The 25,351-nt window shown below is 43.6% G+C and overlaps 1 protein-coding gene across 1 annotated transcript in view; it reads right to left on the bottom strand.

Moving 5' to 3' along the window:
* The window catches only part of LOC121864065, a 49,741-nt gene extending 41,975 nt beyond the window's left edge, over window positions 1-7,766 (bottom strand). Inside the window, exon 1 of the mRNA XM_042362966.1 lies at window positions 7,594-7,766. The gene's annotated coding sequence lies outside the window, so the exon portion shown is untranslated. The remainder of the gene's footprint in view (window positions 1-7,593) is intronic.
* Window positions 7,767-25,351: the final 17,585 nt, after the last annotated feature.

Raw genomic sequence — 25,351 nt, 5'->3', positions numbered from 1 at the left:
GTATTTAATGCATAGGACAATTTCCAGGAACTACAGTCCTTGAAAATTAGCCCCCAGCTTATTTCACTTTAAGATTAATCATCCGTTGGATTAGGTTAGGATAGAAACACACACACACACACACACACACACACACACACACACACACACACACACACACACACACACACACTATTACTCTTACTTTGCTGTCACTCGGAATCGAGTATGACGATCATCCAACTATGATAAAATGTTATGAGTTATTACAGATGTCACCTACATTGGTGAGCTCTGAGGTGACTAGAGAGGCCAATACGGGATCGGCAGGGTCTGTCACAGATGTTGCACATGTAGAGGGCTACATCCAGTGCGGGAGGGGCGGCGGCAGCGTCTTTCCGGCGTTGGCACTTGTCTGCCTCGGTTTGCAGTCAGGCTAACTCGAAAGTATTGACACCATCTCGTGTGGTGCTCCTCCAAGCCTTACGATGTGGAGTAATCGTCTCCCAGGTGAGGGGGGCGATTTGGCACTTTTTCTGGTTGTCTTAAGACTATCCTAATACCTTTTCAGTTGCCCGACAGCATTATGTTTACTATTCGTTAGATGACTGTAAAGTAGCTGCTTTGGCAATCTACTGTCGTCCATGCAGGTAACATGGCCAGTCCAACATAGTTGTTCATGGATAATGGTAGCCTCGATGCTCCTACAGTTGGTGTCAGGGAGAATACTGGCATTTGTTCTCTTGTCTTCCCAGCGAACTCAGAGGATGGAACGTAAACTACGTTAGTGTAAGTTTTCAAGTGCCTTGAGGTGCCTCCTGTATGTGACTCACGTCTCACTGCCATATAACAGGGTGGGGAGGACCACTGCTCGATATACGTTCAACTTTGTAGATAGTTTCATCTCCCTACAGCTGAAGACACGGGTAAGGAATCTGTCAAAAGCTTGAGATGACCATCTGATCCAATGGTGAATCTCTTCATCGATGTCTGCGGTGGTGGACAGGTGGGAGCCGAGATACTGAAAGTGGGTAACGTTAGTGAGGGTAGTACCGTTAAGCTGGATGGATGGTGGAGGTGTGGCTGAATCAGGGGCTGGCTGAAAGAGAATCTGAGTCTTACGTACATTCATTTCAAGGCCGAAGTGTGCATATGCATCTGCATAGGTGTTCAGGATCTCTTCTTGGTCTCGTTCAGTGTGAGCGACAAGGGTGAGGTCGTCTGCATACTGAAGTTCAGTAATGGAAGCTACCGACACCTTTGTTCCTACCTGGAGTCGTCTTATGTTGAAAAGACCCATCATCCGATACTGGATGTCCACCCCACCGGCTAACTTGGCACTGGCAAGAGTAAAAAAGGCAGCCAAGAAAACGGAAAAGAGAGTTGGTGCCAGTACACATCCTTGTTTTACCCCCGTTTGGAAGGAGAAAAACTCAGACGGGGTGCCATTGTGCAGGACACTGTTGCTTATGCCATCGTGGAGTTGCCTCACAATGGCGATGAATTTTGGTGGGCAGCCAAATCAGCTGAGGGTCCGCCAGAGGGCTTCCCTGCTGACTGTGTTGAAGGCCTTGGTTAGGTCGATGAAGGCCATGTACAGGTCATGACGCTGTTCTTTGCACTTTTCCTGTGTCTGGCGGGCAGCAGAGATCATGTCAGTGTTGCCACGTGATGGTCTAAAGCCACATTGAGATTCTGGGAGGAATTTTCCCCCTCAGGAAGAAGTCTGTTTACGAGGACTCGGACGATAATCTTACCAGCTACGGACCGCAGCGAGATCCTGTGGTAGTTGCCACAGTCTGACCGGTCTCCCTTGTTCTTATAAATATTAAGAGCTTGGGGGATTTCCTCCTTTTCCCATATATTCTCTAGGAGAGAGTGGAGACTGCTTTGTACACCCCGGCTAGGATTTCTTCAGGCCCTGAGCCTTTGTTATTTTTCATCTATTTGATGGCAGTAGCATCTCAGCTATCCTCCATCCCTAAATGAGGTCATTTAGGGATGGAGGATAGCTGAGATGGGTCAACTCTGGATGCTGAAGGACCTGCTAGGTAGTTAGGACATCTACATCAGTGTTTTGGTTGAGCAGTGAATGGTAGTGCTCTTTCCAGTGCTGAAGGAGGCCTTCTTCATCTTTAATTACGGAGTTACCATCGAGTGAGCAGAGGGGGACTGCACCATGAGTGATTGGCTCTTAAAATGTTTTAGTGGAATTGAAATATTCACGCCTCTTGTGTTTATCTGCGAGTTCTTGTGCTTCATATGCTTTATTTTTAAACCAGTTGTTCTTTTGTTTGCGAAGTTTGCGCTGGGCTGCTTCTTTCTTCTTGCAGAAGGTATCAACTTGGTCTGAGACTGAGGGTTCTTCTGCTAGTCAATTAAAGCAGCACATTTATCCTCGATGAGTACATTGGTTTCCAGGTCATTTTCATTAAACCATTCGTGTTGCCACAAACCCTTGAACTTGTCGGCCTGCCTAAACAATGTATTGGTGATAGTGAGGTTGTGTGCAGCACACTTGCTGAGGAGGAGTAGGCTGTTGGGATTATACTTGCCTGGTCCATTTCTCCCTATGATTCCCTGCCAAATGTCAGTATCTCTGCCAACTCTGGCATTGAAGATCGTCAAGGAGCACAACCTTGTCTTCTCTGGGTATAGAGGTTAGCACTCTGTAAAGGTCGGCATGAAAGGCCTCCTTAATGTCATCCTATGCACAGTGTTAGGGCGTATGCTCTGATGAAAAAGACATGATGTGAGTGATTCAATGGGACTCTGAGTATCATGAGGCGCTCATTGATCCCAACAGGCATTTCAGATAGCCTGTGTAGGATGCATCGGCGGATGGCAAAGCCAACTCCATAGATACAGTTTCCCTCCGCAGCTTGCTTACTCTTCCGCAAGAAGGTCTAGTCAGACCCCCGTTCTGTGAGTCGACCCTCGTCTGGGAGCTGGAACTCACTAATTGCGGCTATGTTAATGTTATACCTCGCCAGTTCTTTTGCTACAAGGGCAGTTCTTCTTTCAGGACACTCATTTGTGCCAGTATTCAGAAGGGTCCTGACATTCTATGGAGTGACCCTACAAGGTTGTATAGTTTGTTCTTGTTTTGATCTGTGATTTTGATTGTGTTTTCGACCACATAAGGATGACCTTACTGGGTGCTGTTGCCCAGTCAGGTTGGTTCTTTAGGCAGACGATGTTTAGGGCACATTTTCTATCCCCCTCCATATGTTGGGTGAGCAGAATGGCTCCTCGAAAGGGCTGCTCAGTTGCACAGTTGCTCAGTCGCACAAACCGGATTGCACTGCTGCCTAGATCCCATTGCACAAACGACCATCTTATCTGTGCTGCCCATGTGCAGAGTTGTGACTAGAGACTCTCGGCAGTCATCTCTGTCTATCCCCGTTGTCACTCGTCCGTCGCCATAGGACTTTTGGGGGTAAAGAGCTTTTAATGATGAAGAGTGCGATGAGCTGAATGTTGGCTGCATGTGAGTTGATTTAAGTGGTGAGGCAGGAGCGCAGGCTGGAACCACATATCTTGGCTCTCCCTTTTCCTTATCCAGTGGTGCAAGTGTTGCAATGACTGGGGAGAGGGAGAGTTGCAATGGCCTGCCAATAGCCCAGTTTGTTGGGTTTTGTCTTAGCAGCCTGTCCATTATGCATTGCCTTCATCCGCCGGTGTAGTCGTTGGGTTCCCTTGGTGGTCAACTCTTCCGCCTATACCACCGATGGGGTCTTGTTGGAGCTCTGTAAAACATGTCTGCCTGATGCGGGGCTCCACCGCAGAATTTTCGTTAGGGGTTTACTCCCGTCGCCTTATACCTACCAAGGTTAATCCACAAGGCAGTGGGGCAGTGGTTGGTTGGCGTCAGGACGTGTCCACATGCCAGTGGACCAATCCGCCATCCGTCTGGGGCCCACTGCTACTCCGAGATCCCCTGCTGGTCTAACCTGGGCCCACGAGGCACCCAGTTACATTGTGTCGCCACGAGGAGGTGCAGCAGGAGTCTTGATGGTGAAGAGGCTGTGTACTGGCAGAGGAGGACTTAGGCAAATTGCTTCCCTGTTCGCCACGAGGGCTATCCAACGGCGGTAGCTGAAAGCGAGAGGAAACAAGCAGTGCTTGCACCTTAACACTAACATAATACTGCCATACTGCCACACTAGACGCATTGCACCACTTGTGCACACACACACTCTCACACACACACACACACACACATAGGCACACACAACACGCACACACACACACACACAAATTAATACCACTATTCTACATAACAACACAACCACCATCACTATTCCATTTACCACCATAACCACCATCACTATTCCATATACCACCATAACCACCATCACTATCACTATTCCATATACCACCATAACCATCATCACTATCACTATTCCATATACCACCATAACCACCATCACTATCACTATTCCATATACCACCATAACCATCATCACTATCACTATTCCATATACCATCATAACCATCATCACTATCACTATTCCTATTCCATCACTATCACCATTCCTTATACCATCATATCACTATTCCCTATACCACCATAACCACTATCACTGTCACTATTCCTTATACCACCATAACCATCATCACTATCACTATTCCTTATACCACCATAACCATCATCACTGTCACTATTCCCATACCACCATAACCACCATCACTATCACTATTCCCAATACCACCATAACCATCATCACTATCACTATTCCATATACCACCATAACCACCATCACTATTCCCATACCATACAACCACCATCACTATCATTTCCTTATACCACCATAACACACCATCACTTATCACTATTCCACATCCGCTACAGGTCACTTCGCAACAGAGTCATCCGCGAAATACGCACTGCAAAGAAGTCCCACTACCCAACCAAATTACAACACCTGAAGCAGACCAACATCAGTCAATGGTATGGTAAGCTTAAAGAACTCTGTGGACTAAACAATATGACACACCCCCTCCCCTTCCTTAGCCACCTCACTAATGTTGACGCAGCTGAGCAAACAAATAACCATTTCGCTACTATATGCCAGACGCTCCCACGGCTTGACACAACCACTCTCCCTGCTTACCTACCAGCCCCCCTTCCCACTGACTTAGTAGAGGAATTTGACGTAGCAAAACGCCTGGACAAACTAAAATTAAAACGCTCTACCACCCCCATTGACTTACCAATGAAACTATTCAAGGAGTTCTCCCGGAGCTTGCTAAACCCCTCTGCTCCATCATCAATGCTTCTCTCAGTCAAGCCAGATGCCCAGCTGACTGGAAGACCTCTTATGTATCACCAGTGCCCAAGTCAACCAGCCCACAATCCTTAAATCAGCTACGACCTATTGCAATCACCCCAATACCCAGCCTAATCTGTGAAAGTTTTGTGTTTGACTGGGCTTATGCTGATATTGCAGGAGTCGTAGACCCTCAGCAATTTGGCAACATGAAAACTTCCTCCACCACTCACTGTCTTGTCAGCTTTCTCGATTACATATACCGCCATCTCGAGAAACGAAAAACGTCTGTAGCTGTCGCCTTCATTGATTTCACTAAAGCGTTCGACCTAGTCGACCACAATATAATCATAAACAAAGCTATTGACCTCGGGCTTCGGAGAAGTCTCATACCATGGCTTACAGACTTCCTCAGTGACCGACGCCAAGCTGTACGCTTCCGAGGGGCTGTCTCCACCTTTCAGTCACTCACCTGTGGCGTCCCCCAAGGCACCAAGATGGGACCACTCTGCTTCCTTATGCTCATCAATGATGCCCTAAGAGAAGCCCTGCTCGCTGGAAATATGTCGACGACTCCACCATTGGGATCAGCGTCAACAATTCCGCTCCCAACTATACCGCCCTTCAGGATTTATTGAACAGTCTCCAAAACTGGGCCACCAACAACCATGTCACCATCAACCATACCAAGACAATGGTTATGCACATCAACCTCTCCTCCGACATTGTCCCACCTCCTTCCATTACCCTAGGTCCGAACACACTCCAGGTTGTAGATTCCACGAAGCTCCTCGGCGTCACCATAGACAACAAACTAAATTGGAAACCACACGTCAGTGAAGTTGTCAAATCCTCCAGTTTCCGTCTCCACCTCCTCCGCCGACTCAAGTCCCTCGGAGTTCCTGCACCCGAGCTCCTCAGTGTTTACACAACATTCATACTTCCCAAGCTCACCTATGCCTCCCCCACCTGGTCTTCCTCCCTAAATGCCACACAACGTAAACACCTAGAAAAAGTGCAAAAGAGGGCATGCAAGATTATTCTCTCCCCTTCCTACTCCACATATCAAGAAGCGCTCAACACACTGACCCTTTCGACTCTCACTGACCATCACCACGACCTCATCTGCAAATTTGGTAAGAAGCTTCTACACCATCCCCGACACCGGCCCCTACTACCACCTGAGATCCCCTGTCCGAGAATTGCTGTTCGACACCACAACCGCATCCAGCCCATACGTGCACGAACTGATCGCTATAAGAACAGCCCAGTCCCAACCATTGTAAAAATTATCAATAACATGTAATAAATCAGTGTATTCACTCCCAGTAAACACTGCTCCCTACACTGTCACTATGTTGAAATGAACTGTATTTTGAGCTGATCCCCATCTAAGTTACTATATGTCTTATTTGTGTCACTTATGTCACTTGTATATTATTTGTAATTCGTAACCCATTCCCCAAATATGTAACTGTATATTTTCAGCCTTCTGGCTGCCAAGCTCTTTCAATAAACCGTTAATTATTATTATTATTATTATTATTATTATATACCACCATAACCATCATCACTATCACTATTCCATATACCACCATAACCATCATCACTATCACTATTCCTTATACCACCATAACCATCATCACTATCACTATTCCATATACCACCATAACCACCATCACTATCACTATTCCTTATACCACCATCACCATCATCACCTTATACCACCATAACCATCATCACTATCACTATTCCTTATACCACCATAACCACCATCACTATCACTATTCCATATACCACCATAACCATCATCACTATCACTATTCCATATACCACCATAACCATCATCACTATCACTATTCCTTATACCACCAACCACCACATCACTATCACTATTCCATATACCACCATAACCATCATCACTATCACTATTCCTTATACCATACCACCACCATAACCATCATCACTATTCCTTATACCACCATAACCATCATCACTATCACTATTCCATATACCACCATAACCACCATCACTATCACTATTCCTTATACCACCATAACCATCATCACTATTCCTTATACCACCATAACCATCATCACTATCACTATTCCTTATACCACCACAACTACCACCACTACCAATGTAACGGCTCACGGCCAGACAGGGGTGAGGCTGGGATTAAATGACACCCGTCCAGTATTACACGACAATGTTTATTTGGTCATACCTGGAAATACATGTCCCACTATCAGCTGTAAATACCAAACACACAAAAAGTATCCATCATACCTCGTATTTAACTCACATCTCAAGTTGGCTGAATACAATTGCTCACACTCACTTGTGACTGATCTGTTGTTATGACACGCGTAAGAACAGTAACAGACGATTTTGGTTGAGTTAGCGGTAAACTCTGTAGCTGGGTCACTGACGGACAGTTGCTAGATATTGGTTAGAAGTCGTCTCTGGACACGTAACCAGACCACCTCGTCTGCTCACTGTCCTCACACGGTGTCATACTATAACTAAAACCCATATCTGGCCACCACATATCATTCTCTTATCGAGTAGATAATGAACTTGTCGCTGACGCTTCAAAATACAACCTTCATCTTTCTCTCATCTCTCTCCCTCTCCCCTTCTCCTCCTACCGCACCTCACGTCCCATAAGATGCGGTAACAACCAACAATTCCGTTCCTTCTCTTGACTCTCTCACACACACACTTTAGCTGTCACCAAACTCTTGTAAAATCCTGTAATTACTTTCTAAAATTAAACTCAAATACTCCTCAGTGTCTCCCATGAAGTATTTCTCTCTTCTTCATTTATTATCTCTGTTAACTCTTTCTCGTCGCAACTGCGGTAAATATTACATAGTGTGTCGTTTACCCAACCAATAATTAGATGTTCGAGTTTCTCTGTTTTCGGTGGTTGTGTTGTGGTGGTAAATGGTGTTTCTGTTTGATTTAAGGTCACTAGTATTTAAGAGGTAGGATGGTGTTGTATATAATAATAATAATAATAACAATAACAATAACAATAACAATAGAAATAATAATAATAATAATAATAATAATAAAAATAAAAATAAAAAGTAAAAATAAAAATAATAATAATAATAATATCAACAACAACATCAACAATAATAATAATAATTAACGGTGTATTGAAAAAGTTCAGCAGCCTGAACACTGAAAATAATCATTGGACATAAATGACTTATTGCAAACAATGGAGGGAACTTTCATTAGAGAAAGTATGTGGTGTGGTGTATGTAGGATGGTGTGGTGTATGTAGGGTGGTGTGGTGTATGTAGGATGGTGTGGTGTATGTAGGATGGTGTGGTGTATGTAGGATGGTGTGGTATATGTAGGGTGGTGTGGTGTATGTAGGATGGTGTGGTGTATGTAGGATGGTGTGGTATATGTAGGGTGGTGTGGTGTATGTAGGATGGTGTGGCGTATGTAGGATGGTGTGGTATATGTAGGGTGGTGTAGTATATGCAGGATGGTGTGGTGTATGTAGGATGGTGTGGTGTATGTAGGATGGTGTGGTGTATGTAGGATGGTGTGGCGTATGTAGGATGGTGTGGTATATATAGGATGGTGTGGTATACATAGGATGGCGTAGTATGTATGCAGGATGGTGTGGTATACATAGGATGGCGTAGTATGTATGCAGGATGGTGCTGTCGACTGAAGACTCAGGTCACTGGGAGCTCTGAAGATAAGTAACTTGCTGGATTCTTGAACTTCCACCACACTGCGATGACCAATAGCAGCGACCATAGACAAAACAACTTGAATTGGAGATTGGGTGTTTCTCAACCTTGTCTTGAGCAGGTAGTGTTGCGTCTCGGAAGAATATGCTGGGAAGAATATGCTGACAGCTTGTTGAATGATGACGGAGCCACAACAAGTACTCAGTATAGGAGATGTTAACAGGGAAACCAGTAACCGGATGAACAACGATGCCATTGTGCAATCCGACTGCGAGAGAGATTTAGGAGTAATGATAAGTAGGAACCTTAAGCCAAGTAAACATTGTGTTTTTGCTCCTAACAAGGCTAATAAAGTACTTGGGTTCATACAAAGGAGTGTTAGTTACAAGACTAGCGAGGTCATCTTAAAATTATATCTTGCGCTTGTGAGACCACACCTGGATTACGCAGTTCAGTTCTGGTCACCGTATTACAGAATGGATATAGAATCCTTGGAAAGAATTCAGAGGAGAATGACAAGACTAATTCCGGGCATCAGGAACCTTGAGTACAGAGACAGGTTAAAGCATCTTTATTTGCACTCCCTCGAGAGACGTAGAGTGAGGGGCGACATGATAGAGGTGTATAAATGGAAGTCAGGGTTAAACAAAGGGGACATTACAAAGGTACTCAAACTATCCAACCAGGAGCGAACTCGTAACACTGGTTTTAAATTAGAGAAATTTAGATTTCGGCGTGAAATAGGTAAACATTGGTTTGGAAACAGAGTAGTGGATGAATGGAACAAGTTACCAAATATCATCATTAACTCGAATACGCTGGATAGCTTCAAACACAGGTTGGATGCTTATATGAGCAATACGGGTTGGGTGTAAATGGGACTGCCCAGTATGGGTCACTAGGCCCGCTGCAGTTTCCTCCATTCTTATGTTCTTATGAATGTTGAGTAAACACTGAGAAGCTCGGGTGGGTGTGTGTGTGTGTGTGTAATAATAAATAATGATAATAATTAACAGTTTATTAAGAAAACATGGCAGCCCGAAGGCTAAAAATATACAATGATATGTTACACACATGGTGGAAGCTGGGAGTGGGTCACTTGATTGACAAAAACTTTCAATACAAAAAGATAAGAAACAATGAGTTAACATATATATTAACTATAGATCTGGTAATGTTTGAGCTGGACTTGTAAACATTCTTGTGACCTGATGTTGGTGCCCATATCTGGATGACCGTTGCGTCAAACCTGGGTGTTAAGCCGCAACCTCACTACAGCTGCAGATGCACCACGTGGTCGGGTAGGTCCTCCAGCTCAAACAGGGTGTTAGAGATGGTTGTTGTTCCTCATGTGATGTCGTTAGGGATTCATAATTCCTCACTTGGGTGGAGTAGAGAGTCCTCATTGTGTGTGTGTGTGTGTTTTACCGGAGTAAGCCAGAACCAGCTTGATCACTACGGCCTCCTCCCCCCACAAGAGCGGCGGGCCCTGGCAGGAAGCTTATTGGAGAATGTCAGATAAGCTGTCACATGCAATGAAAGCACCAGCACCTCCCCGCGCCACCGAGTTACCGCCCTTATTCCCCTCCTCCCTACGGCTCAGTGTCCCTCGCCTACCGTGTCTCCAGGAGGCTTTGAATATTCTGAAAACCTTATTCACTCCTGTCATAAAGGGGATATTAGGTGTTTTACGTTATACTATGTTTATCAAATAGAATAAAAATGTATGGAATTCTTAAGTGAGTTTATTTATTTATTTAGTATTTAATTAAGCACTATCCGAGAGAGGCAGCTACTGAGGTAAGCACAATTTTTTATCAAACGCAGGTATTTTATTGATTGCAAGCGTATAATCTTTAATGAAGTGTACAGGTGATAGATATTTATTTTGTGTGGCAGGTAGTCTTACTGGCGATGTATTTAGAGTAATAAGATCATAAGTGGAATTCGTTATTCCGTCATGTTACCTGGCGATGGAAAGCGTCTCGTGATTGGCTGTCATTATCTAAGACAAAATTTGTGGCGCATGGGTGGCTTAGTAGTGTTGTGGGGTTATGAGATGTTGGTTCACACTCAGGATGGGATGGAGAAAGGAAACTCACAAGGTGCTCTCCGTATACATATTATATTGGATGTACAATGCAGCTTGGTGGCTGGTGCTGGAAGGAGGCAGCGTGGTTACAAGCGTGAGTAGGGAGAGCTGGTTGGTGAGGGTGCTCAGAGGAGGACCACCTTGTGGGTCGCCATGTTCGCCGGCGGGAGCGAGGGCTGCCAGGCAGGAGCGGTGGAGGTGGTGTTACTTGAAGACTGGCTGTAGGTAGAAAGACAGTTAGGTCACCGCGAGGTCAGGTCTTATATAGCGGAGGTAGGCGTGGCTTAATAGTTGACCCCCATCATGTAAGGCGGCGCTGGTTGACCTAGACCACGAGGCATACACTGTGGAATTCGCGGGGTCGGCTACTGAGCGACAAACAGCGTTTGTAGGGGAGGAATCCACTACAGTGGAACAAGTGCGTGGGGCGGAGGATTACTTCGGTGGTAGAGGCAGTTAGTGGTTAAACAAGCAGGTGGGATGGTGGAGCAGGAGTGTATGTGGGTGTCTGTGTGTGTCCGGGGGGGCGGTGACCTCGCCATCAAACAGCATAATTATGATCTGAGGTTCTGGCGTCTTAGTTCAACAGGTAGAAGGTCACAGATGGTTTAAGGGTTGTTCCTACAGCTTGAAAATTTATTGGAGGAGAAATTTGTTTTCCAGAATTGATCGAATAACAAAAATACGTGGGAAGCCAGACACAAGTTCAGGTGTTTAATTAGTTTTACCAAATTAGGAACCTTGAATACAGAGACAAGTTAAAGCATCTTAATTTGCACTCCCTCGAGAGACGTAGAGTGAGGGGCGACATGATAGAGGTGTATAAATGGAATTCAGGGTTAAACAAAGGGGACATTACAAAGGTACTCAAACTATCCAACCAGGAGCGAACTCGTAACAATGGTTTTAAATTAGACAAATTTAGATTTCGGCGTGAAATAGGTAAACACTGGTTTGGAAACAGAGTAGTCGATGAATGGAACAAGTTACCAAATATCATCATTAACTCGAATACACTGAATAGCTTCAAACATAGGTTGGATGCTTATATGAGCAATAGGGGTTGGGTGTAAACGGGACTGCCCAGTATGGGCCAATAAGCCTGCTGCAGTTTCCTCCATTTTGTTCTTATGTTCATGGTGTCTCATATGTAGGATGGTGTGGTGTATGTAGGCATGGTGTGGTATATTTAGAATGGTGTTATATATGTAGGATGGTGTGGTATATATGTAGCATGGTGTGGTGTGAGACCACACCTGGATTACGCAGTTCAGTTCTGGTCACCGTATTACAGAATGGATATAGAATCCTTGGAAAGAATTCAGAGGAGAATGACAAGACTAATCCCGGGCATTAGGAACCTTGAGTATAGAGACAGGTTAAAGCATCTTAATTTGCACTCCCTTGAGAGACGTAGAGCGAGGGGCGACCTGATAGAGGTGTATAAGTGGAAGGCAGGGCTAAACAAAGGGGACATTACAAAGGTACTCAAACTATCCAACCAGGAGCGAACTCGTAACAATGGTTTTAAATTAGACAAATTTAGATTTAGGCGTGAAATAGGTAAACACTGGTTTGGAAACAGAGTAGTGGATGAATGGAACAAGTTACCAAATATCATCATTAACTCGAATATGCTGAATTGCTTCAAACATAGGTTGGATGCTCATATGAGCAATAGGGGTTGGGTGTAAACGGGACTGCCCAGTATGGGCCAATAGGCCCGCTGCAGTTTCCTCCATTCTTATGTTCTTATGTTATTGAAAAAGTTCTGCAGCCCGAAGGCTGAAAAAATACATTGGACATAAATGACTTATTACATACATTGGTGATTTAACAAAAGCCTTCATTAGAGAAAGGTAAAGGAACATACAGTAAACATGCGGATTAATGTTGGTGTTGAACAGCAAACACATAGTGTAGTAACTCCCTCCCAGAGTGGTGTAAGAAGGAACCTCACGTGGTGTAGTAGTTCCCTCACAGATGGTGTTATGAGGGGCCTCACGTGGTGTAGTATTTCCCTCACAGATGGTGTTATGAGGGGCCTCACGTGGTGTAGTAGTTCCCTCACAGATGGTGTTATGAGGGACCTGACGTGGTGTAGTAGTTCCCTCACAGATGGTGTTATGAGGGACCTGACGTGGTGTAGTAGTTCCCTCACAGATGGTGTTATGAGGGGCCTGACGTGGTGTAGTAGTTCCCTCACAGATGGTGTTATATGAGTGAGGTGTGGTCCCAGGCCTTCCTATTGTAGACGGATTAACACATCGCTGGTTGTTGTTGGGTCTCGGGCAGTTATCACTGGGTACCTGGGACCTCACTGTGTGAAGGGTACGACTCGGCTGTTACTGTAGAGTTGTTCTCACTGACTTAAGCACTGTTCACCACTGTTCAACACTGGTTCCATTCGTTTCCTAAATGAAATCGTAACTTCTGGCGAGAACTTGTTGATATTCCGGTGGGGAGGAGGGTTCAGGGGAGGGAGTTGGCCAAGTTAACAGTTGACCTGGCTGCTCCCAGAAGAGCGCCAGGTACGTCTTGACCCTTCAGTGGTCAAGAATGTAGGATGGTGTGGTGTATATAAGAACATAAGAAAATAAGGAGTCTGCAATAGGCCGGTTGGCCTGTGCATGGCAGCTCCTGTCGAGAGTTGCTACCACTCTCTATTATCCATGAATCTATCTAGCCTCCTTTTAAAACTCTCCAGCGTTCCAGCACTTAATACAAAGTTGCTAAGCTTGTTCCACTCGTCCACCACCCTATTTGTGAACCAGTTCCTTCCTATCTCCCTCCTAAACCTAAACTTATCCAACTTAAATCCGTTGCTCCGAGTCCTATCCTGCTCGGATATTATAAGAACTTTATCTATATCGCCTATATTGATTCCTTTCACCCACTTAAATACTTTTATCATATCTCCCCGCACTCTTCGTCTTTCTAGGGAATGCAAGTTTAGTTTCTTTAACCTATCCTGATATGGAAGGTTTCTAAGTCCCGGAATCATTTTTGTCATTCTTCGCTGCACCGACTCTTGTGAATTTATATCCATTCTATAATAGGGACACCAGAACTGAACCGCATAATCGAGGTGCGGCCTGACTAGCGCAAGATATAGTTGCAATAAGACCTCTGCACTCTGATTACTTACACTTCTAGATATAAAACCCAATACTCTGTTTGCCTTATTTCGAACATTAACGCACTGTTTTCTAGGTCGTAGGTCCGGGCTTACAAGTACCCCTAAGTCTCATTCACAAGTCGACATTTCTAGGTTGATGTTGTTAACGCTGTATACGTTGACAGTATTTGTTCTGCCAATATTAAGTACGCTGTACTTGCTGGTGTTGAATTTCATTTGCCATTTCTCTGACCACTCCTGCAGTTTATTTAAATCCTCCTGTAGTGCATTTGCATCCTGCCCTGAATTAATCTGCCACCCTATTTTGGTGTCATCCGCAAACTTGCTTATGTCACTGCTGATCCCAGTATCTAGATCGTTTATAGAGATTATGAACAAGAGTAGGATGGTGTGGTGTATATGTAGGATGTAGGAAGGTGTGGTATATGTAGGATGGTGTGGTATATGTAGGACGGTATAATTATTTAATTGAAAGACCTAACATTAAGACCTAGTGAACGGTGGTTAATAGCCCAGGTATGTCACAGAAGAGAGAAGTTGGATGTAAGGTCGATGAATAACGTATTGGTGGCGAGCGACGGAGAAAGGGACACACACACACACACACACACACACACACACACACACACACACACACACACTATTTATGTTTTAGCTAAAGTGAAATAGATGATATTTTACGTCACCAATTACGAGAAAATAAAAATAAAACTGTATGAAAATTTATTAGTGTCATTGATTATATTCATCGAGGCGTCCCACTCCTTACCTAAACACTGACGAAGTTCCACATAATCTATGACGTTGAGAGGAGGAGTTCCATATAGTGTTAGTCTGGAGTGTGCATTATGCCCACACAGTGAAGGCTTTACACAGCGTCTTACCAAGAGGACATTGTGCTCTGACCTCACTGGCACACATTACGAGGTCATAGTTATTGTTGTACTGTATGATACACGTGAGCTTCCTCTCTCATGACACCGCTATTGATTCCACTCGTGATGATCCGGGAGGTAGCATCTCCAGGAAGTGTTGGAGGATCGCCTGTCTGAGCTCAAGCACGAAATTGGCGAGAGGAGGCTGATCTCATGGGGTACAGTACGAGGTGTAAGCAGGACCTTTCATCTGTTCGTTGTTACCAAGAGCAAGAAACGGGGTAGTAGCTATAATTTGTCCCCTCACCTAACACAGGAAGGCTTGTAATAAAAGACTTCTGGAAGTAGTCATTTTATCGTGTGTTCTTTGGTCAACATAATATATCATTTTTACAATTTGCCCTGCGAGGGAGCTAGTTTATTGGGCACTCCCTTGCATCCCGTACAAGGTGTAGTGCAAAAACACGTTTACAGCGCCCAGCACGGAAGCACGCAAAGTTCATGCTTGCTTAATCGACTAATGCATTAAACGGCGTAAGTGCCTGAAGGGCCATGGATTTCATCGGCAAGTTACATATAGTGATAGGATGAATGTGGGGGGAGGGGGGGGGATTCTCGATACAATACATCTGTTTACGGCAAGTCGTGGCAACATCATCGACAAAGCGTGTACAAGAGAGTCATAAATATATAACTAATACCTGTAGCTCTCCACCGTAACACACGCAAATGGGGAGAAGCATCCTCGAGTTATTCCAGAAACAGCAAGAACTTGTTCACTTCTGTGGTAATGATTCTCGCTCATCACAGTGGCGTCGAAGAACAAACTAAATGTAATCGAAAAGGGATAATAAAGGGTGAAAAGAGAAGGGTGAAGGGTGAAAAGGGGAGGGTGAAGGGTGAAAAGGGGAGGGTGAAGGGTGAAAAGGGGAGGGTGAAGGGTGAAAAGGGGAGGGTGAAGGGTGAAAAGGGGAGGGTGAAGAGACGTAGAGGGTGTGAAGATAACGTCGAGTGGTTGAGAAACTTGAGACAGTAACACAGCAGCGGCAAAAGGATATCCTATGTAAACACAATGGTCAAAGGACATACTAAGAGATATGAAACTCTGTCACCTTCCTATATCACTAACGTTATCTCAGGTCAAACACGATACCCACCAATACACAAAAACTTACAACCACTTTAAACACTTAGAACACTTAGAAACACTTATAACACCTAGAAACACTTAGAAACACTTAAAAGGTCCATATGGATAAATTTCCCCGGTTAGTACATTACTTTACACAGTGACTACAATATTAATCATCACACAGAAATTACTTACCAAGCCAGTCGAAAAATACTGAGGAACATTACGGGGAAGATCACAGTACAGTTTCGTTTCATTTCGTTTCGTTTAGTTTAATCATCAGATGAGATAAGGTTTGGTGCCTAATCTTCAGGTGATTCGCAATCTAAAATAGGCATAAATAATCAATTTGGTAGAAATTCGACCAAAACTGGAACCCATTGGAACTGGAACCCATTAGAACTGGAACCCATTGGAACTGAGGGACATTACCAAGAACTGTTAAAGGTTGAAATTCTCTCTCTCTCTCTCTCTCTCTCTCTCTCTCTCTCTCTCTCTCTCTCGTTTTATCTATCGTTTGTTTTCTGTCTGTCTGTCTATCTGTCTAATTATGTATGTATGTATGTATGTATGTATGTACTGTATGTATTTATGTATGTATATATTTCACTAATACGCACAATAGGGATGGAAATTTAACTGTTTCAAGATTCACCCACTCATTCAACTCACTCACTCACGCCGTCACTCACTCACTCACTCACGCACTCACGCCGTCACTCACTCACGCCGTCACTCACTCACTCACTCACTCATGACCTAGATCCGATTAAATACCCTTTCCCAGATTAAAATAAATTAGGAATTAAGTCATGGCTGAAAATAAAACCTCACACGAGTTGATTAAATGAGCTCGCTAGTCTGCTGGTGTGGTTTATTGACTGGTGTAATGGTTTATTCATCTCAGCTTGATTGAGACACTGTTTTACGGTTCAACGAATCCTCAGATGAAGCTTTGGGACTAATGAATCTTTAGATGAACTTTCTGTCTAATGAAATTTCAGATTAATGAAGCTTTAGACTAACGAAGCTTCAGATTAAAAGTAAGCTTTAGATCAATGAAGTTTCAGGTTAAAAATGAAACTTTAGACTAACGAAGTTTCAGATTAAAAGTAAGCTTTAGATCAATGAAGCTTCGGGTTAAAAATGAAACTTTAGACTAACGAAGCTTCAGATTAAAAGTAAGCTTTAGATCAATGAAGCTTCGGGTTAAAAATGAAGCTTTAGACTAACGAAGCTTCAGATTAAAAGTAAGTTTTAGACCAATGAAGTTTCAGATTAAAGTGAAGCTTTAGACTAACGAAGCTTCAGATTAAACTTGAAGCTTTAGAGCTTCAGGGAGTTAAAATGAAGTTTCTACCAACGAAGCTCAGATTAAAAGTAAGTTTAGACCAATGAAGTTTCCGATTAAAGTGAAGTTTTTAGATCAAATTCAGTTTTAGATTAAACTTGAAGCTAGATATTAAGGCTTCAGATTAAAAATGAAGCTAGGACTAATGAACTTCATCTATGAACCTCAGATGAATCCTCTCCGATCAATAAAAAGTTATGTATCTGAAGGTCCATCTCAAACCACATATCCCAGCGTAACTACCTATCTTCTTGTCAGGATTAACCTGCACTTCATTCCACTCTCCCGGCTCCCACTCCTCACTGTCACCCCTGCCCACCTCACCTCCCCACCTCACCTCCCCCACCTCACCCCCCACCTCCTTCCTTCCCTCCCCATTCAACTGAACGTAATTGTCGCCAGTAAAGACACCAGATCCCAACTGCTAAACAACACATGACCCACAATGACTACCATTATTATTAATACAGAAGGAGCACACACAATTCGTCAGGGGACACATACACCTGTCAGACACACACACCTGTTGCGGATACACACACACAATTGTCAGGACACACACACACCTGTTAGACACATACACCTGTCAGGACACACACACCCAGCTGTGGGATACACACCTGTCAGACACATACACCGTCAGGAGAATACACCTGTCAGAGCACACACACCTGTCAGGGATTATTGGTACACACCTGTCAGGACACACACACCTGTTTGTGACACACACACACCTGTCAGGACACACACACCTGTCAGGACACACACACCTGTCAGGACACATACACCTGTCAGGACACATACACCTGTCAGGACACACACACCTGTCAGGACACATACACCTGTCAGGACACATACACACCTGTCAGGACACATACACCTGTCAGAATACACACACCTGTCAGGACACATACACCTGTCAGGACACACACACCTGTCAGGACAGACACACACCTGTCAGAATACACACACACCTGTCAGGACACACACCTGTCAGGACACACACACCAGTCAGGACACACACACCTGTCAGGACACACACACCTGTCAGAATACACAGGATACACACCTGTCACCTCGTCAGACACACACACCTGTCAGGACACACACACACCTGTCAGGACAGACACACACCTGTCAGGACACACACACACCTGTCAGAACACACACACACCTGTCAGAACACACACACACCTGTCAGGACACACACACACACACACACCTGTTTGACAGATTAAGGATACCAGTCTATGTCATGTAGTATTTCATCCCTATTTAAGAAGAGTGTATAGTCCTCATGGTAGTTTTGGGTCACTTGCTGACCTAAACTAAACTAACAAACCATAACATGTAACACCTTCAGAACTTATGTTCAAGGCCTTCGGTCATAGGTTCCTCAAGATTATGTGTCATAAATCAACGACAACATACCAAGAGGAGATGGAGTCTGTTTACAGCAAAGGAAGGAATTGTTGTGCCTCCTGAAATAATATTATTTTATTTATTTGTACTGGTAACAGCCGTAAGTCAACTATACTGCCCTAAGTCAACAACGTTGACCATAGGGGTGTATTGTGGCCTGGAGGGGTATAACACAGCCTAGGCCAAAATATACCCGGGTATAAACTATCGGTGGGTGTTAACTGGCCTGCTACACCGGCACGGCCACAAACGTCCGTTTGTTCCACAAGACCACCCCCCATCGGCCTCTTCACTCACCATCTCCCCACTGTCATCTGGCGGGCTCTGCTGACTCTCCACCTCCCCCTCTGCCCCGGCATCCGCTGTAACACGCCATCCTCCACCGTCACCTCCGACGCCACCTCAACGCCTTACTGACGCTCCTGGGCGTCCTCCCCGTCTCTACTTTGACGCTACTAGTGCTACCACCAACTCGACTCCGGCGAGATGTCACGGCTCATGTCCCTCCTTTACAAAGTAGAGAGCCGTGTTGAGCATCATTTTGGATCCATTCTTGCCGCCATCACCGACCTATTGCTTCTCGGTCTTTTGGCCAAGATCAGAGAGTAGCAAAAAAAAAAATCCAGCGCCGCATGGTGCCTTCTGTGAGCCCACAGCCTCCCTCACCCCTGCCGGCTGTCACTGCTGCCGCCGAATAAACTAGCCTCTTAACGGGACAAATTAAATTGCACACTACGACTAAACATATAGCAACATACCTGAGGCACTGCTCCCTCCTGGAGGTATTGCTGACTGAGTACTAACAGTCAACAGCGGGTTGACTGGCCATCTTAACAGGGTTGGCCATAGCCCTGGGCCACCTGGGCCACATGAGTCGGACTTGCCCCAAGGTCTTATCAGTGCCTCTCTTGGTCAGCAACGTATATTCAGTACCCCTCCACACACACACACGGGCGCGCACACACATACACACACCAAAACACACACCAATACACACACACACACACACGTCCCTAAACATTACTTAAGCACTGTTAAAGTAAACATTTAAACGTTTAGTTTGGTTCTTTGGTAAAAATATATCTACCTTTGAACGTAACATTTTTATGTCTAAATTTTCGGTGGTGAAAACTGTTGAAAAATATTTATTCAGATTTTTGCTCATTTCTCCGTCGTTATCAGTTAGCTCGCCGCCGATTTCTGACAGTATTGATCCAATCTTTTCTCGTGTTTTAGTTTGATACAATTGATAGAATCCCTTGGGTTTTGACTTCGCCTCCCTTGCTACCTTCAGTTCATTACACACCTGTGCATTATTAACCTTTAATTATACCTGTGACCAGACTGCTAATTTCCTTCCTTCTCTCAACATATACCATCATTAACCAAGTAGTATTTTCCTCCCTCTCTCTCTCTCCCTCTCCTACCTCTCCTTCCCTCCCTCCCTCCCTCCCTGTGCCTTTCGCCAATACTCTTCCTATAATCAGCACTTGAGTGACCTTCTGCACAGGACAGGGAAACAGACAGGTAGGAGGGAAACTTTTCACCTGACCTTTACAGTGACTCAGGTGTTGTTTCCTGTTGTTGTTAATCTTTTAAATTCAGTGAGATGAGACGACTGATGATTCACCTGGTTTTTTTTCCTTTCTGTGTTTTTTTATATATTTGTTCTTATCTAAGTATATTTTTCGTGTTTACTTTTTTTCTTTTTTTACTTCGATTTACAAACCATTCCAAGAAAATAATACATACACATACATACATACATACATACATACCTTGATAGAATAACACAGGAAAAAGGGAACAATGGAGCACCTTAGCTTTCGTCTTTATTTAGAGGCAACTCTATTTCAAGGACCGAGAGAGGCGCTCCATTGTTTCCCTTTTCCCTGTGTGATTTTATGAAGATTTATCTTATCAACGTTTTCATTGTGGATCTACATGAAATACATACATACAGACATACATACATACATACATACAGGTCAACAGTTAAGTTGGCCCATACCAACTCCCTCCACTGAACCCTTCTCCCCACCGGAATATCAACAAGTTCTCGCTAGAAGTTACACTTTCATTAGGAAAGGAACGGAACCAGTGTTGAATAGTGTTGAACAGTGGTGAACAGTGGTGAACAGTGCTTAAGTCAGTGAGAACAACTCTACAGTAACAGCCGAGTCGTACCCTTCACACAGTGAGGTCCCAGGTACCCAGTGATAACGGCCCGTGAGACCAAACAACAACCAGCGATGTGTTAATCCGTCTACGATAGGAAGGCCTGGGACCACACCTCACTCAAATACTACCCTCTGTGAGGGAATTACTACACCACATGAGGCCCCTCATAACACCATCTGTGAGGGAACCACTACACCACGTGAGGTCCCTCCTAACACCATCTGGAAGGGAGTTACTCTGTGAGGTCCCCATAACACCATCTGTGAGAGAATTACTATAGCACGTGAGGTCTCTACACACCACCCTGTGAGGGAATTCACTACACCACGTGAGGTCCCTCATAACACCATCTGTGGGAGTTACTACACCATGGAGGCCCTATAACACCATCTGTGAGGGAATTATTACCACGTGAGGCCCTCATAACACCAACTGTGAGGGAATTACTACACCACATGAGGCCCCTCATAACACCATCTGTGAGGGAACCACTACACCACGTGAGGTCCCTCCTAACACCATCTGGAAGGGAGTTACTACACTACGTGTTTGCTGTTCTACACCTACATTAATCCGTATGTTCACTGTATGTTTCTTTACCTTTCTCTAATGAAGGCTTTTGTTAAACAACCAATGTATGTAATAAGTCATCTATGTCCAATGTATATTTTCAGTCTTCGGGCTGCAGAACTTTTTCAATAAACCGTTAATTATTATTATTATTATTATTATTATTATTATTATTATTATTATTATTATTATTATTATTATTATTACATACATACATACATCAGTGATGAACAGTGTTTAAGCCAGTGAATTCAGCACTAGACAGTACCAGTGAGAGCCCGTGATTCACTAATTAGGTCCACACCCAAAGATCAACACCCTGGGAACTGACCATCATCTGACCAGGATGTGTTAATCAGTCCACCCTGGGAATAACAGTGGGTCGACTTTATACTTGACCACGAGATATTGCAACTATATCTTGTTCTAGTCAGGCCGCACCTCGATTATGCTGTTCAGTTCTGGTGCCCTTATTATAGAATGGATATCAATTCACTGGAGTCGGCGCAGCGAAGAATGACGAAAATTATTCCGGGACTTAGAAACCTTCCATATCAAGATAGGTTAAAGAAACTTAACTTGCATTCCCTAGAAAGACGCAGAGTGTGGGGAGATATGATAGAAGTATTTAAGTGGGTGAAAGGAATCAATAAAGGAGATATAGAGAAAGTTCTTATGATATCCGAGCAGGATAGGACTCGGAACAACGGATTAAAGTTGGATAAGTTTAGGTTTAGGAGGGAGATAGGAAGGAACCGGTTAACAAATAGGGTGGTAGATGAGTGGAACAAGCTTAGGAACGTTGTAGTAAGTGCTGGAACGCTGGAAAGTTTTTAAAGAAGGCTAGATAGATTCATGGATGATAGAGAGTGGTAGTAACTCTCGAAAGGAGCTGCCATGCACAGACCAACCGGCCAATTGCAGATTCCTTATTTTCTTTTGTTCTTATGATAACTCCAACATGGAAGTTTTCATCACTGTTCTCTATTTCATGTCTGGAAAATGTAAATTTTCATCACTAATGTCTATATTTAATGTTGTGGAAGGACTAGGGACGACCATGGCCAGGGAATGATCAGATGACAGATGTAATTTAACGTGCTTCATAGCTGGATGGCGGAGTTATTGATAATACTCTACTATCATAAACACATCTACTTTTGGTAAATTTCTTTCATCTGCCTTGATGAACCCTGGAAGAGAAGTCCAACTCTCTCAGCTGATCGGCTCTCTAAATAAATATTATTAGATAATTAATTGTGCTTTACTGTACAACACAGTAATGCTATATTGAATATGAATATGAATATATATATATATATATATATATATATATATATATATATATATATATATATATATATATATATATATCATGTAGATCCATTAATGCAAACGTGGATAAGATAAATCTTATCCCTTTTCCCGTGTGATTTTATCAAGATGTGTGTGTATATATATATATATATATATATATATATATATATATATATATATATATATATATATATATATATATATATATATATATATATATATATATATATTACTGAGCACATTAAGTGATTCAATGGATATTAGCTGCCCATACTTCAAATTTCATCGTAAAAACATTCCAAACAATAGTGGTATTATTTTGGTTTTGGTCATCCGGGAAACCTTAAGATTCTAACTATGGGATTAAGTACTTTAAACAACAAGACACATTATTATTATTATTATTATTATTATTATTATTATTATTATTATTATTATTATTATTATTATTATTATTATTATTATTATTATTATCACGGCAGGAAGAAATTTCCCGCCTTTAATCATGCCAACGGATGTCCTGCTGACTTGGCTGGTGGATGCTCTTATCGTGTGAAAGAAAACGCAAAAGAAAGTCGGAGAGATTTTTTTTTGGCGGGTGAATTAAATCTAAACAACGCGGGAAAAATAATCAAATGAGCGTACAAAGTTTAGCTGGCTCCGTCTCCATAATGTCAAGGAACGGAGAGTAAAAAAATCAAGAAGTACGACGAGTAGGGAGGGATAACTGCCATTCTCCACTATCGAATAAACATCAGCTACTTAACAGGGATTGTGTATGATTTTACGATGATTATAATGGGATTCTAATCAGGATGGCTGTGGGCATTACACGAGTCATTACACTACTTTATGTCGGGAGCTTTGTGGGTTACTCATTCTATGTTTCATGGAAGTGTTGAAAGTTGATCTTAAAAAATCTGTATCGTGAGAATATACTGTTCTTGTGAGCTATAGTCGTAATCTTAAAATCCTGTTATATTATTCGTCTATATTGACCCTATGTTATCTAGTAGAGTCAGTTACCAAGGTTATATTAGTGATATCAATAAGTAAATTCACATATATTTACATTGCAAAATTATACACAATTACAGTAAAATAATAATAATCCACCTCGTACTATAATGCACATACAGTACATATTAAAATAATAGATAATCCACGGTAAAATAGCAAGTGGCTATTAGGCCGGGTAGCGGTCAAATATCACCTGCATATTTCAATTCAATTTCAATTTCAATTGTTTATTCCTTGATCGAGGAAGCGGGATTCTAGTGCTGTCACTAGGTACCCCTGTACAATGACACCAGAAGCATCTGGCAAGTGTGACAAGTATATACAGTATAAATATTATAATGGGGCATACTAAAGCCTAAGGAAGGAAGGATATTCCTTTAACACATAATCAATATTATTTACAAAATATCTGGCCAGTATGGGGAGGATCATCGTGTCTCCGTCAGGGGGTCGTGGAGTGGTGGTCCAGCAGGCGTCACGGAAGCGTTGTGTGTGGGGACATCTTAGGAGGTAGTGAATAAGGGTGCGGCTGTCGGGTCTTCTGCATAATGCACAAGAGCGTTGCTCAGGGGATGCGGGGATACCAATCTCCCAAGCAAAGTCATACCCAATGATGATACGGGCAGCAATCACGTCCCTTTCCGCGACCCTGCATCCTGAAGTGTGGATGTTAACCCTCGTATTCGGAGGATGAGGTCCTTATTTTCCCCTGATCCAAATGCGATCCCGTCGAGAGCAGACCTGGAATCGCAGCAGACAAGCAAGGGGCAGAAACCATCTGCTTCTTCCTCAGCGAGAAGGGCAGCAAGGAGGGCTATTAGTTCAGCCTGAGTGGAGGATGCCCCGTCAGAAACTCTGAGAGACAGTTTGATAGGCTCAGGGGCATCAGGACGGGAGATGTAGACACCAGCCCCGGCCCTACCTGTAGCGGGGTCAACAGAACCATCAGTGTAGAGGACGACCCTACCTGGGGACCAGTGGGCGATCCTGGAGAGGTGGTATTTGCAGAGAATAACAGGGTTCACCTGGGATTTCGGGAGCGGTCCACCGAGGGCAATCACTTCAGGTTGAAAATCCAGCCAGGGAGAAGGAGACGAACCAACAGCAGGGGTGACAACAATATCAGGCAGGAGGTCGTGTTCCTGAAGGGCTCGGATGAGTGACCCTCGCCACTGTCTTCTAGATGGAGGTCGGTCTCGGACAGCAGGAGTCAAGTTGGTTTGGACATAGTTGCCCCGAGGATCCCGTAGAATGGAAACGGCAGTTTTTAGGTAAAAC

The sequence above is a fragment of the Homarus americanus genome, unplaced genomic scaffold, assembly GCF_018991925.1.
Source record: "Homarus americanus isolate GMGI-L3 unplaced genomic scaffold, GMGI_Hamer_2.0 scaffold36622, whole genome shotgun sequence".
Lineage (NCBI taxonomy): Eukaryota > Metazoa > Arthropoda > Malacostraca > Decapoda > Nephropidae > Homarus > Homarus americanus.
This window is presented reverse-complemented; position numbering and strand designations above follow the sequence as displayed.